The sequence below is a fragment of the Erinaceus europaeus genome, chromosome 20 (genome assembly GCF_950295315.1).
Source record: "Erinaceus europaeus chromosome 20, mEriEur2.1, whole genome shotgun sequence".
In the NCBI taxonomy this organism is placed as follows: Eukaryota; Metazoa; Chordata; class Mammalia; order Eulipotyphla; family Erinaceidae; genus Erinaceus; species Erinaceus europaeus.
Window position 1 is genome coordinate 8540608 of NC_080181.1, and position 13100 is coordinate 8553707.

Here is a 13100-nt window from a genome sequence, read left to right on the forward strand (position 1 = left end):
GTTAGGACAGAGAGAAACTGAGAGAGGAGGGAAAGACAGAGAGGAAGAGAGAAAGATAGACATCTACAGACCTGCTTCACTGCTTGTGAGGTGACCCTCCTGCAAGTGGGGAGCCAAGAGCTCAAACTGGAATCCTTGCACCATCTAAGACATTTTAATGAAACTCAAGTTGGAAACTAAAAATTTAAAAACTCTTGAGGTAAACAACAAATCAGATTTAGATATACTGCTTTTGAGGCAGCAACAAACACACAGGTAAAAGGTTTAATAATCAACTAAAGAAAGGAGAGTGGGACAGAGTTTATATCTAGATAAAGACACATTCTGACTGGAGACATTTGGGGGGGGGTCATCATCGGGGCTTTATCATTCCAGGTTGACTCTTTTCAGATAGAGAGGAAAGACATCACAATACCAAAGCCTTCTTCAATGTGGTGGGGCACATTTTCCCATCAGTAAACTTAAGGGTACTAAGTATGTTCTCCTTCAGTAACATTCCAAGAATCAACAGACAACCCACAGAAAAAGGATTCCCTTTAGATGAAGTGTTACCTCTTTAGAATAACCAGAAACATTAACTACTTGAATCTGGGTGGTAACCCTCTGACATCAGTGGAGGTTCCAGGTCAGGAGGGCTATTCTAGGTTCCAGCCCAGCCCCACTGCAGTGAAGAAGTTTTGATGTCTTCCTATCTCTGTCTGAAATAACTCCTGGAGTGGTGAAGTCTCAGGGTTGACAAAAAAAGGAGGAAAGAAGGTAAGAAGGAAGGACAGGAAGGTAGAACGACAAGACTATTCTTAAAATAGATTATCTGGGGCATTTTCCCAATGAGAGGAAGCAGATCTTTGTTTCTTCATACAAGCTATTTCCTCCACTAATGGGACTCCACTAACATGCTTTAATTTTTTGTTTTCTGACTTAACACTTGTTTTATGTAAATACACTGCCCGTAAGAAAAATGTAACTTCTCACTCTTATACACAGGTTGTGCAGTGACTTCCTGCCAAAGAAATCAGTGAGCAAGAAGAGCAGAGAGAATAGTTCTACAACAAATAAACCTGACACAGACAACCTCAGCCAGGTGATAATGTCAACATCAATGGCAAGAATGTACACTGACAGTATGGAACTTGCTTGGCATAATGATTACATGAAGATGGCATTTTATTTAAGAAGTCTTTCTCTAAAAAGTATTAATAAACTACTCATAAACTCAGACAAATCCCAACAGATTCAGATCCTACAACATCTGATTGGCACTCAAGACAGCCAAGGTAATCATAGCCAAGGAAAATCTGAGAAACCGTTGCAGTCATGAGCAATCTGAAGAGAAAACTGAAGATCAGGTGGTATCCTGAATATGATAATAGACTAGGGGAAAAATGAATATGAACCAAAAGTAACAGTCAGTGCTCGCCACTCATAGCAAATGGACTATATAAATGCAAGACATGGGTGTGATTAATGTGGTAAGTTTACACCACCTTACATCAACTTATCTACAGACCAAAAACTCAAAAATAGTGAAGTTCATTCTTAAAAGTAAATGAATAAATAATGTACATATGCAGCTTTTTTAAAAGAGAGAGAGAGAAAGACCACAGCATCAAAGCTTCCTTCAATGCAGTGTGGGTCAGGCTTGAGCCTGGTTGGCAAAGCAGCACACCAGCTAAGTGACCTCTTTTAACAGCCCTCAACTTTTTTTTTGCCTCCAGAGTTATCGCTGGGGCTCGGTGCCTGCACTACAAATCCACTGCTCCTGGAGGCCCTTTTTTTCCATTGTTGTTGTTAGATATAACAGAGAGAAATTGATTTCTGGCTGTTTCTATTCAATAAATAAAAATAATTAAAAAATTAAGAGAGAGAGAGAGAGGGAACAAATGAAACAACCTTTGGAGAAGAACACAACATTTAGGGACTGGATGGCAGCATACTTGGTTGGGAGCACATGTGTACCATGCTCAAGGACCCAGGTTCAAGCCCCCAGTCCCCACCTGCAGGAAAAAAGCTTCATAATTGAAAAAGTGCTCAAGGTCAGTCAGTCTCTCTCTCCCTCTCTATCCACCCCTTTCCTCTCTATTTCTTTCTGTCTCTATCTGATAAATAAGAACACAACATTTTCCATGCTCACTGGAGTTTTAGCAGAAGTATCTAGATTTTTTTCATTATAACTTATTAGTGATTAATATTGGTTTAGAGAATTACAAAATAACAGGGGTACAATTCCATACTGTTCTCACCACCAGAGTTCTATGTCCACATTCCCTCCAATGGAAACTGCAATGGTTTTCTCAAGGTCACAGATATAGGCTGACTGTGTGTGTGTGTGTGTGTGTGTGTGTGTGTGTGTGCCGTGTTTTTATATTTGCTCATTTTTTTCTATGTTCCTGCCTTCACTTCTTTTCTAAGTCATAAAATACCTATTACTATTTCAGAATGTCTTTCTGGCTTTTCCTCTTCTCTCTCTGGGTCATGATGGAATTGCATTTCAGAGGCTTCTAGTCATCTTCTCCTAACATTTCACCCCTTCTCTGGAAGCATAGACCAAAATTCTTTTTGGAATGCAGAAGGTGGGTATACTGGCTTCTCTAATTGCTTCTCCACTGAGTGTCTAGAGTTTTAAGCTTCAGAACTCAAGAAGTCAAATCATGTACTTTGAGAATTCCATGAGGCCAAACATCCAGGAGCACTTAAATGCTTCCCCTTCTCCCCCCAAGGCTGGCAAGATAACTCACCTGGAGAGTGTGCCTTCTCTAATGTGTGTGACCCAGGTTCAAGCCCAGTCTCCACCACACTGGAAGTTTCAGTACATCGGCATCTTCCCGTCTCTCTCTCTGTTTCTGTCTGAAAAATTAGACCTAGCAACAACAATAACAAAAAAGGATATCCTTCCAGACAAAGATGTAAAATCCAAACCAATGCCCAACCTTATCTGCATCCTTCTCAGCAATAGAACACATGGCCTTTGGGAATGTCAGTCTAAGATCTCAATAAAATTATTTTAAAAAATTCAGCAATTACAATGCCTCCAATAATGACAATGACTAGAACAGCAGTATGTTCTTTACAGGACTCCAGTTAGATGACAGTGCAAAGCACCTAGCACAACACTTAATTCTTGCTCAGCATTCAACAAAAATATCATATTGGGAGTTTCAAGTGAGATAGAGCTGGTTCCAGAAATGTCTAGGAATGTGCATAGATGGGGAAACAAAGCAAGGTGTATAATGGAGCCAAGTAATTTGAAATGAGTTGGTTGAGGGAAAAGATAATCTCTCAGTGATGCATCACTCCAGTTGGTTGATTGAATTTGTTTTAATTTTAATTTAAAAAATGAGGTACAAACTGCTTCTGAGTACTAAGACAGCAACACAAGGAATGATGAACCAGTTTCCTATATCTTCCCTGTATCTAATACCCCCATCCCTGACCGCCATCGTTAGCACACAGAAGTGTAGTCTTGGGAGTCAGGCGGTAGCGGTAGCGCAGTGGGTTAAGTGCAGGTGGCACTAAGTGCAGAGGAAGGATCCTGATTCGAGCCCCTGGTTCCCCACCTGCAGGGAGTCACTTCACAAATGGTGAAGCAGGTCTGCTGGTGTCTGTCTTTCTCTACCAATCTCTGTCTTCCCTCCCTCTCTCCATTTCTCTCTGTCCTATCCAACAACGACATCAGTAACAACAACAATAATAACCACAACAACGATAAAACAACAAGGGCAACAAAAGGGGGAAAAGGTGGTTTCCAGGAGCACTGGATTTGTGGTGCAGGCATTGAGCCCCAGCAATAACCCTAGAAGCAAAAAAAAAAAAAAAAAAAAGACATCTGCAAACCAGCTTTGCTGCTAGTGAAGATTCCTCCCTGCAGGTGGGGTGCGTGGACTTAAGCCCAGATTTTTGCAGAAGTCGTTGTGCTTAGTACTATGTGCGCTTAACCATGTGCGCCACCACCCAGCCCCTTCAGGTTTCCAATCTAAGTTTCCCAGGTCTCTTTAGACAATGACTGGTTCAACACAGTTAATGATGATGTTTTACTAAATATTTGTAGGAGACAGAGAGATGCAGAGAGAATTTCAGTTTCTGTCAATTAGAGATCAATCATATGGCTAAGGACCACATAAAGCACTGAACTGTGACAGCTTCTAATTGATTTCACACACACAGAGACACACAGAAAAAAAAAAACCCTCAAAATAGTCATGTTCTATTTTTACATTAAAGGTCCTTTAAGGTAACTTCCTCTTATAACTAAAAGAATTTTCACCCAGTAAACCTAGGATCATCTGATTTTTGCAAGAGGTCAACTACCTCTAAAGAAAAGAGTATTGGGGGACTGGGACTGTACACTGAGTTAAGTGTACACTGTACAAAGTGCAAGGACCTGCATCAGGAGTCCAGTTTGAGCCCCCGGCTCCCCACCTGCAGGGGAGTCGCTTCACAAGCAATGAAGCAGGACTGCAGGTGTCTATCTTTCTCTACCCTTCTCTATCTTCCTCTCCTCTCTCAACTTCTCTCTGTACTATTCAATTAAAAAAAAAAAAGAAGAAGAAGAAGAAGGGGGAAAATGGCCTCTAAGTGCAGTGGATTCACAGTGCAGGCACCAAGCCCCAGGAGACAACCCCCAGGAGACAACCCTGGAGGGAAAAAAAACAAAAACAAATTAATGTGAATCAGAAAAAAAAAAAACCACCATAATTTTTATAGATTAGATTTAACATGGAGATTTTGTTTCTGACATGAGATGTGCATGTTAAAATCATTTATACTGAGGAATACATTTCATCTCATATTTACATTTCTTCTATTCATTTAAGCGAACTGTGTAATTCTTATCTTGAAACATGTTTTAAAGAACTGTATTGTGGAAGAGAAAGGTGTGCAGTAGCTTTATGAATATAAAAGCTGAAAGTCTACAGAAGTGAGGGTTCTGGCTATCTGTCTCACAAAAATAGAAATATTTTGTGAAATACTACACTACTAGTTCAATACTACTGAGCTACCTTTAACAGGGTAAAGATGGCAAATTTCATGTTGTGTTTTTTATAACAATAAATGGCATTAAAATACACTAGAATATGTTAGCACTTTATAAGATTGCAGCTTAAATTCACCTGAGGGAAGATGATATATTTTTGGAAAAACTTTCTAAGAAACGAAATTGAACCCCAGGACCTTAGTACTAGCTTGACATCAATGTTCCCAAAACAAGTGCAATGATATGGAGCTTCTGGGCGAAATCTAGGTTACAGAGTTAATTTTTTTAAAAAGTGAGTAAGATGCCTGGCAGCTGATTAAGCCATGATTTGATCCTTTCCCATGATCACATGAAATGGTGGCACAGTTAAGTTCTTGCACATCTGAGGCAGTGTGATATCTCAGAGGAGCACTTAGAAGAGCTGTGAAGAAGCAAGACTAAAAGTTTCCAATTTATGCTTGGGTTGCGCCTTAAAGGCAGGGCCAGGTGGTCGCACAGCTGGTTCAGCAAACATTACAATGCACAAAGACTTGGGTTCAAGCCCCCAGTCCCCATCTGCAGGGGCAAAGAAAGCTTTTTGAGTAGTAAAGCAGGGCTGCAGTAGTCTGTCTCTCTCGCTATCTCCCTTTCCTCTCCATTTCTGGCTGTCTCTATCTAATAAAGGTAATAAATATTTTTTTAAAAAAAATGGCTTATAGGCATTTTTCATTCAGGTGACATTAACCCTCAATCCAGTTCCAACCAACTTGGACTATTTTATTATTACTGGACTTATGTAACATATTTAACAAAAAGAATATAACTAGAAAATGTCTGAAAAACAGGGAGTTGGGCAGTAGCGCAGCGTGTTAAGCGCACATGGTGCAAAGCGCAAGGATCAATTTAACGATCCCGGTTCGAGCCCTCAGCTCCCCTCCTGCAGGAGAGTCGCTTCAAAGATGGTAAAGCAGGTCTGCAGGTGTCTATCTTTCTCTCCCCCTCTCTGTCTTCCCCTCTTCTCACCATTTCTCTCTGTCCTACCCAACAACGATGACATCAACAACAATAACTACAACAAAAAAAAACACAAGGGTAACAAAAGGGAAAGTAAATAAATATAAAAAAATTAAAAGAAAATGTCTGAAAACCACTAATGTCATTCCTTTACAATTCAACTACCATTGTGCCTGAGCTCATTATAAAAACTAATACATTTTCCGTCATATTATTTATAACTGTAAAGAATATACCTACCACTGCAAATTAATTATGGTTGTATAGCCTTTCCCTTCGAAGGAGTTTACGAATATCTAATAGAAAGGCAGGAGTAGATAGCATAATAGTTATGCAAAGAGACTCTCATGCCTGAGGCTCTAAAGTCCAAGGTTTAATCCCTTGCACCACCATAAACCAGAGCTGAGCAATTCTCTGGAAATAAACAAACAAACAAAAAAAAGACTATCTTATAGAGTAAATCTCAATGTGTTTTCAAAGTCATCACCTCATGTAATTGACATGTATTTGCTGGACTTTATCAACTGGCCACCAATGAGCTAACTGATATACTCACAAGTATCACCTATACAACAAAATTGGAAAGAAAAATTTTAAATTAAAGTGTCAAAGAGAGAGAGGGTGGGTGTGTGGGTGGGTGTGTGTGTGTGTGTGTGTGTTTTGCCACCGAATTTACTGTTAGGGCTATGACTTGCGAGGTTTCACCACTCCCAATAACATATACATGCTGAGAAACAAGAAAGGAAAGAGAGGCGAGTTACTCAAGCATTGCTCGACTGCTCCTAAAGCTCCCGGGTGCAGGCCCTCACTCCTGTGTGGTGGCTGGGGACTCAAACTTGGATCCTCACACACTATGTAAAATGTGTGCTTGACTGGATGAACTATACTGCAGTCCCCTACAGAAATATATTTTTAAGTGGATATTTTTGCTGGTTCCTGAGTAAAGGATGTGAAAAAGACAGGAAATGGATCAGTGCTGCAGAAAAACCGAACATGTCATGTATAGACCTGTAAACACATGGAGACTGGAGGCAGGGAGGGGTAGGAGAAACCTGGGAACTTGGCTGCTCTGTTATATCTTTATAGACTCCCTTCTCTAGGCAAAGGAAAAAGGAAATGATGGGTGGAGGAAAGGGAAAGAAAGAAAGGATGGGGCCAGGTGGCAGCACAGCAGCAACCGTCAGAAGGATCCTGGTTCGAGCCCCTGGCTCACCACCTGCAGGGAGGTTGCTTTACAAGCAGTGAAGCAGGTCTGCAGGTGTCTTTCTCCTCTATCTCTCCCTCCCCTTTCAATTTCACTCTGTCCTAGCAAAGGGAGAAAAAAAGGCCATCAGGAGCAATGGATTTGAGGTGCAGGCAGGTACTAAGACAGGTTCCATGTGGTCCTGCAGAATCACTTCACTAACAATTAGAGCCTTCAGTACCACTTCCATCCCTGCACAAAAGGAAACAATGTGCAAACTTATCCACCTCCAAGAGAAGGAGCATTAAGTCCATCACACAAGATTTTTTTCTTTTCTTTTTTGTTTTTATTGTTGTGGTTGCCACCAGTTTTATCCTTGGGCTCAGTACCTGCAACAAATCCCACCACTCCCAGCAGCCATTTTTCTGATAGGATAAAGAGAAACTGGGGGTGGGGGGGATAGAGGAGAGAGACATCTGAGGTACTTGCTTCACTACTTGTGAAGTTTCCCCCACCCCCACAAGTGGGGGGGGGGGCTTGAACCCAGGTCTTTGCACATAGTAATGTGTGCACTTATCCAGGTGTGCCACTGGACCCCCACACTGGAATTCTTAAAACTATCTCAGTACTCTTTTCAGTATGGTAGAAACTGATGAGTAATTCACCATTTCCAGTCTTCAAAAAAGAATTCCTATTTTATTCTATTACAAAGGAACCAACATAAAATTTTATTTTATAAATAACAAATTGTCATGGTATACATATTATGACCTAGCCTCTTCCCAGAAAGTGAGATGAGATCATGGGATGAAGAAGGCAGAGGGAGAATGGAAAAGAGAATTGTTCTAACACTGAAGAAATGAATTTTGTTATTGGATTTCCCCAGGCAATATGTTAGAATGTGGGCTAGAGCAGGAGGCATGCACAAGAAAACTTTTTTTGGATACTGAAGCGAGGTAAGTTGAAATCATTCAACAGCATTCTTATGAAGAAGACTTCTCAGTCCAAGAATAGCCTTTGTTATTCCTGTTTGCATCAGCCTGCGAGTGAAACTTGCATCTCTGAATTGAGGTGTGGGCAGCACACACACCAAGAGGCACTCAAAGTTTCACAATTATTAATCAATGATGATATACCTATCTATCTCCATTCCCTCTTAATTTCTCGTCTCTAATAAATAAATCAATAAATGAAATATTTTGAAAAAGAAAAGATGCATCTCAGGTTCCAATGCTTAGTGGTAGTCCTGTACTTGTGAAGCAAGCACAGTTGGCCACAATTTCTAGTTATCTAAAACTTGGAGCAATTTTGCTAAGAGCTTAGGCTAGATCTACAACTAGTCCTCCAGTGAAGCCTCACTATCCTGCTTACGTATCAGAAGAGATTCTAGATCTTAAATTTATTATGCAAGGGGCCAGGCGACAGCACAGCGGGTTAACTGTATATGGTGCCAAACACAAGGACCAACATAAGGATCCCAGGTCAAGCCCCTGGCTCCTCACCTGCATGAGTTGTCACTTCACAAGCAGCCAAGCACATCTGAAGGTGCCTGTCTTTCTCTCCCCCTCTGTCTTTCTCTCCTCTCTCTATTTTCTGTCCTATCCAACAACAGCAATAATAACAACAACAACAAAATAGAAAAAAATGGCCACCAGGAACAGTGGTGGATTCGTAGTGCAGGCATCAAGGCCTAGCGATAACCCTGGAGGCAAAAAAAAAGTATTATGCAGCGGGTAGATCCAAACTCATCTGGTAACCTAACAGCCTGCAAGGAAGACTAAGGAACCTTTGGAAAATGCATAAAAGGGTTATTAAAGAGTTTATTCATGTATAAAAGTATATTTTCATGTTTGTAGCTTTCCTGGGAAAACATACATTAATGAGACAAAATGTAAAATGACCAGTCTCTTAAGATTGGGCATGAGGTGTCAAAGTACAAACTCCAATTCACAGAAACCTGTGAGACATGGCATAGTAGTGACTGGGAATCACTGTGCTTTTGAATCTCGACCAGAGCTGAAATGCCCCTCAAGCATTCTCTACCCCCTTCCTGTGCCCACACTATACAGTAGGACCGAAAGAAGCTGCCTGTAAGAAAGATGGGAGACTACAGGGTGCCCCCCTTAAGAGGCACTACAAGGAGATGAAAGGAACCAGCCTGATTATTGACTCACTGTGTTACATCAGGCACAGGATGGGCAGCTGTGGCCAGGGCCCATGCCTTCTCAGGGCCCATGCCTTCTCAGCCATCCTTCTACTGCCTCCCAATCCTCCCAATCCTCCCTTGCCTCAACAATCTCCTGGTCAGTCCCACCTCCCTTCCCAGTAAAGTTCACCCACAGACACTGCTTGATCTCTTCCTTCCCTCTCCCAGTGCCCTTTCCCCATGGTCTTGCTAGGTCTAGCCAGGCTGATGAAGCAGTTGATCTATTTTAATATATTACTAAGTGTATTTCTACAGACAGCACCTTAATAACACCATGGCATCTCAATTTCCTGAGGGACTTTCTGCTCCAATGATAAATCAGGAGACAGAGGAATATAACTGCTGGAATAAGTCTCAGATGACTAGGTTTAAACCCTAGGACTTGAGTCAGCTTAATTATTTTAACATTATAGAAAGGGTCATTTTAGACACTAATGTCACACTAACCCTAGTTTAATAACCCACTTCAGGATTGCTCTGTCCACTCCCACCCCCACATTTTGACTCCTGTTCATCACAAGCTTGTCTCCACAGTGGAGAGTTTTTGTTTTGCTTTTGCCTTTGTGCTTGCAACAAACCACACCACACTCACACACACAGAGAGAGAGAGAGAGAGAGAGAGAGAAATGTTATCTACTTTACAAAATCTGACCTTTGTAAATATGAGAATGCCAAACAGTGAACCAAACACCATAATAAGATCAAACAAGAGGCTGTCCTAGTGCAGGCAGAAGTATAGTATAGCAGCAACAAAGCTAACCTTCAGACTAGGGTGGTTCTTGGATGGGATAGGGAGAGGGTAATTGGTAGAGGAGCCTTTGCAGTGGGATGCTGCTGGAACCCTGGTGATGGGTGCACATGCATTGCACACATATATAAAATATAAAACTATGAGGGCTGAGTGGTAGCACAGTGGGTTAAGTGCACATGGCATTAAGCGCAAGGACCGGCATAAGGATTCAGGTTCAAGCCCCCAGCTCCCCACTTGCAGGGGTCGCTTCACAAGTGGTAAAGCAGGTCTGCAGGTGTCTATCTCTCTCTTCATTCTGTCTTCCCCTCCTCTCTCCATTTCTCTCTGTCTTATCAATAACAATAGATATAACAACAATAGCAATAACAACCACAAGGGTAACAAATTGGGAAAAATAACCTCCACGATCAGTGGATGCACTGAGCCCCATCATAACACTGGAGGCAAAAGAAAAAATACATATTTATAAAACTACATCACCCAAATGTATTATAAACCAAGGTGAAGTTAATAAGAATAAAAAATAACAATAATGATAAATTTTTAAAAGCATGTTTCAGTATTTTAATCAGTAAGCAAGGCATGTCCAATCTTGCTATGCCACGCTAAAGTTTAGCAAGCTTACTGAAACTATTACATAAGGAGTAAATTAGAGTATAGCTACTTATCAATCTAAATCTTCCTATCTACAACAGCTATGTGATGCCTCTAAGAAACGAAAAAAGAAATTGGTGATGCATTTTGTTGTTTTCCAAAATACTCCAATTGGCTAAGAATTAAGGTCCTGAAATCACTAACTATACGGTTTTATAGTTTCAGAAGTACAAGAATTCAGTCTCCAAAGAGGATTAGTCTACAAAGCAGAGAGACAAGCTTGCATCTGCTCTCTAGGGCAAGTTAAGGAAGTAGGGTGATGAGGCCAACACTGAGAGCAAAACAGAGTCAATCACACAGTCAGCTTTCTTACCCAGAAAATCCCCTTGCGTAGACCTCTCTTCTCAGAGGTTTAAGGAAAGGAAAACAGTTATTCAGAGTTAGGAAGAAAATCAGAAAGGGAAAAAGAAAGATGTGTAAGCATAAGAAAATATGGCCCGTGTTATTTATTTTCACTTGCCTCCAGAATAAATGACCTAATCTTTGAGGTGGGATTTTTGTCAAGTTTTCCTCTCCGAAAGTGTACAATAGCCTGCTGTCAAGTCTACTTTGCTCAAAAAAAAAGTTGATCATGTCAATGAGGAAGATTCCAGGCAACCCAGAGTTCTAAATGGATTTAGAAAAATCCATCCTCCTCAAATCTTGTCACATTTCACATTCACTGAGAAAAGAGATGAGAAAAACAAATGTATTTGGTCACATGGAAGCTTGGTTAAACTCTAAGTGTCCCAAACACTATGTTCAAAGTTATCTCCAGATATTTACCAAACATCTACTAAATTTGACATGAGATTCAGTCTCTAAGAAAAACAAATTCCTGAAAGAAAAAAAAAATTCCTGCAACCAGTAGGAAACTTATTTTAAAAATCTGTGTGTGGAGTACAGTGTGAGAACAAGTACTCGCCTTTTCTCTGTTTTTTTTTTTTTAATCCAGGGCTTTGTGCATTTGAGATTTTCACTATTTTCAACCTGATTTTCTTTTTTATCCTCTTATTTTATTTTACCTTTTTTTGCCCTTTTTTTTTATCGTTGTTGTAGTTATTGTTGTTGTTATTGATGTCGTCGTTGTTAGGACAGAGAGAAATGAAGAGAGAAGAGGAAGACAGAGAAGGGGAGAGAAAGTCACCTGCAGACAAGCTTCACTGCTTGTGAAGTGACTCCCCTGCAGGTGGGGAGCCAGTTCAAGCTGATTTTCATTCAGATAGACAGAAAGAAAAAGACAAGAGAGGGACAGACAGCACAACACTAGAATTTAACTCTGGTACTGTAGTACCTTCCGTATGGAGCCTGGGGTTTGAACCAGGGCACCTGCATGGCAAGACAGGCACCCTACACAGTGAGCAAGATCTCAGGCCCATCAGTGCAACTCTTTCAGAACAAATACTTCTCACACCTGCCAGGGAAAGGCTGTACCCATGTGTCACTAACTGTTCCATAAAGCATTATTTTCCCCCAATAAAAGGATTTCAGGGGAGAAAAGCACTTCTTCTTCTAGTGTTTGCCCTTCTTCCGTAGCCAGTCAACAGCGTCAGGTTGAGCCTGATGTAAAGTTTCGAGACCTCCTTTGAATCTGGAGAGGTGGCAGTCGTTGACTATGTGGGTCATAGTCTGTCTGGAGCCGCAGGGGCAGTTCGGGTCGTCTCTGGCTCCCCAGCGATGGAACATAGCGGCGCACCGGCCATGACTTTCTAATACTCTTTAACTGTGCAAATATAAATTCCAAAGAAAGCCTATCTACTTATGTCATTCAAAGCCAAATAAGGAGGAAGACACAGTCAAATAACTCCATCTAATATTTAAAAGGCCCTTAGGACATAGTCTGCGGTCTGCGGTGCCATCTAGCACCTGTGGCTCAGCTCTCTGCAAAGCCAACGGCAGCGCCTGCCAATAGTTTCCAAACCAAATCACCCCTCCACTTACTGAGGATGCGGCCTGAGGCCACGGTTTTCTCAATGAAGTTCCCAGCTCACCTCAATTCACTTGAGTAAAAGTTTCTAAAATGCTGTCAATCGCAAAAGAAGGAGAAAAAGGAAAAAAAAAAAAAATCGGGGGTTGGGCGGTAGCGCATCAGGTTAAGCGCACATGGCGCAAAGCGCGAGCCCCCGGCTCCCCACCTGCAGGGGAGTCGCTTCACAGGCGGTGAAGCAGGTCTGCAGGTGTCTGTCTTTCTCTCCTCTCTGTCTTCCCCTCCTCTCTCCATTTCTCTCTGTCCTATCCAACAACAACAACAGTAACCACAGCAAGGCTACAACAAGGGCAACAAAAGGGGAGGAAAGTGGCCTCCAGGTGCAGTGCATTCATGGTGCAGGCACTGAGTGAGCCCCAGCAATAACCCTGGAGA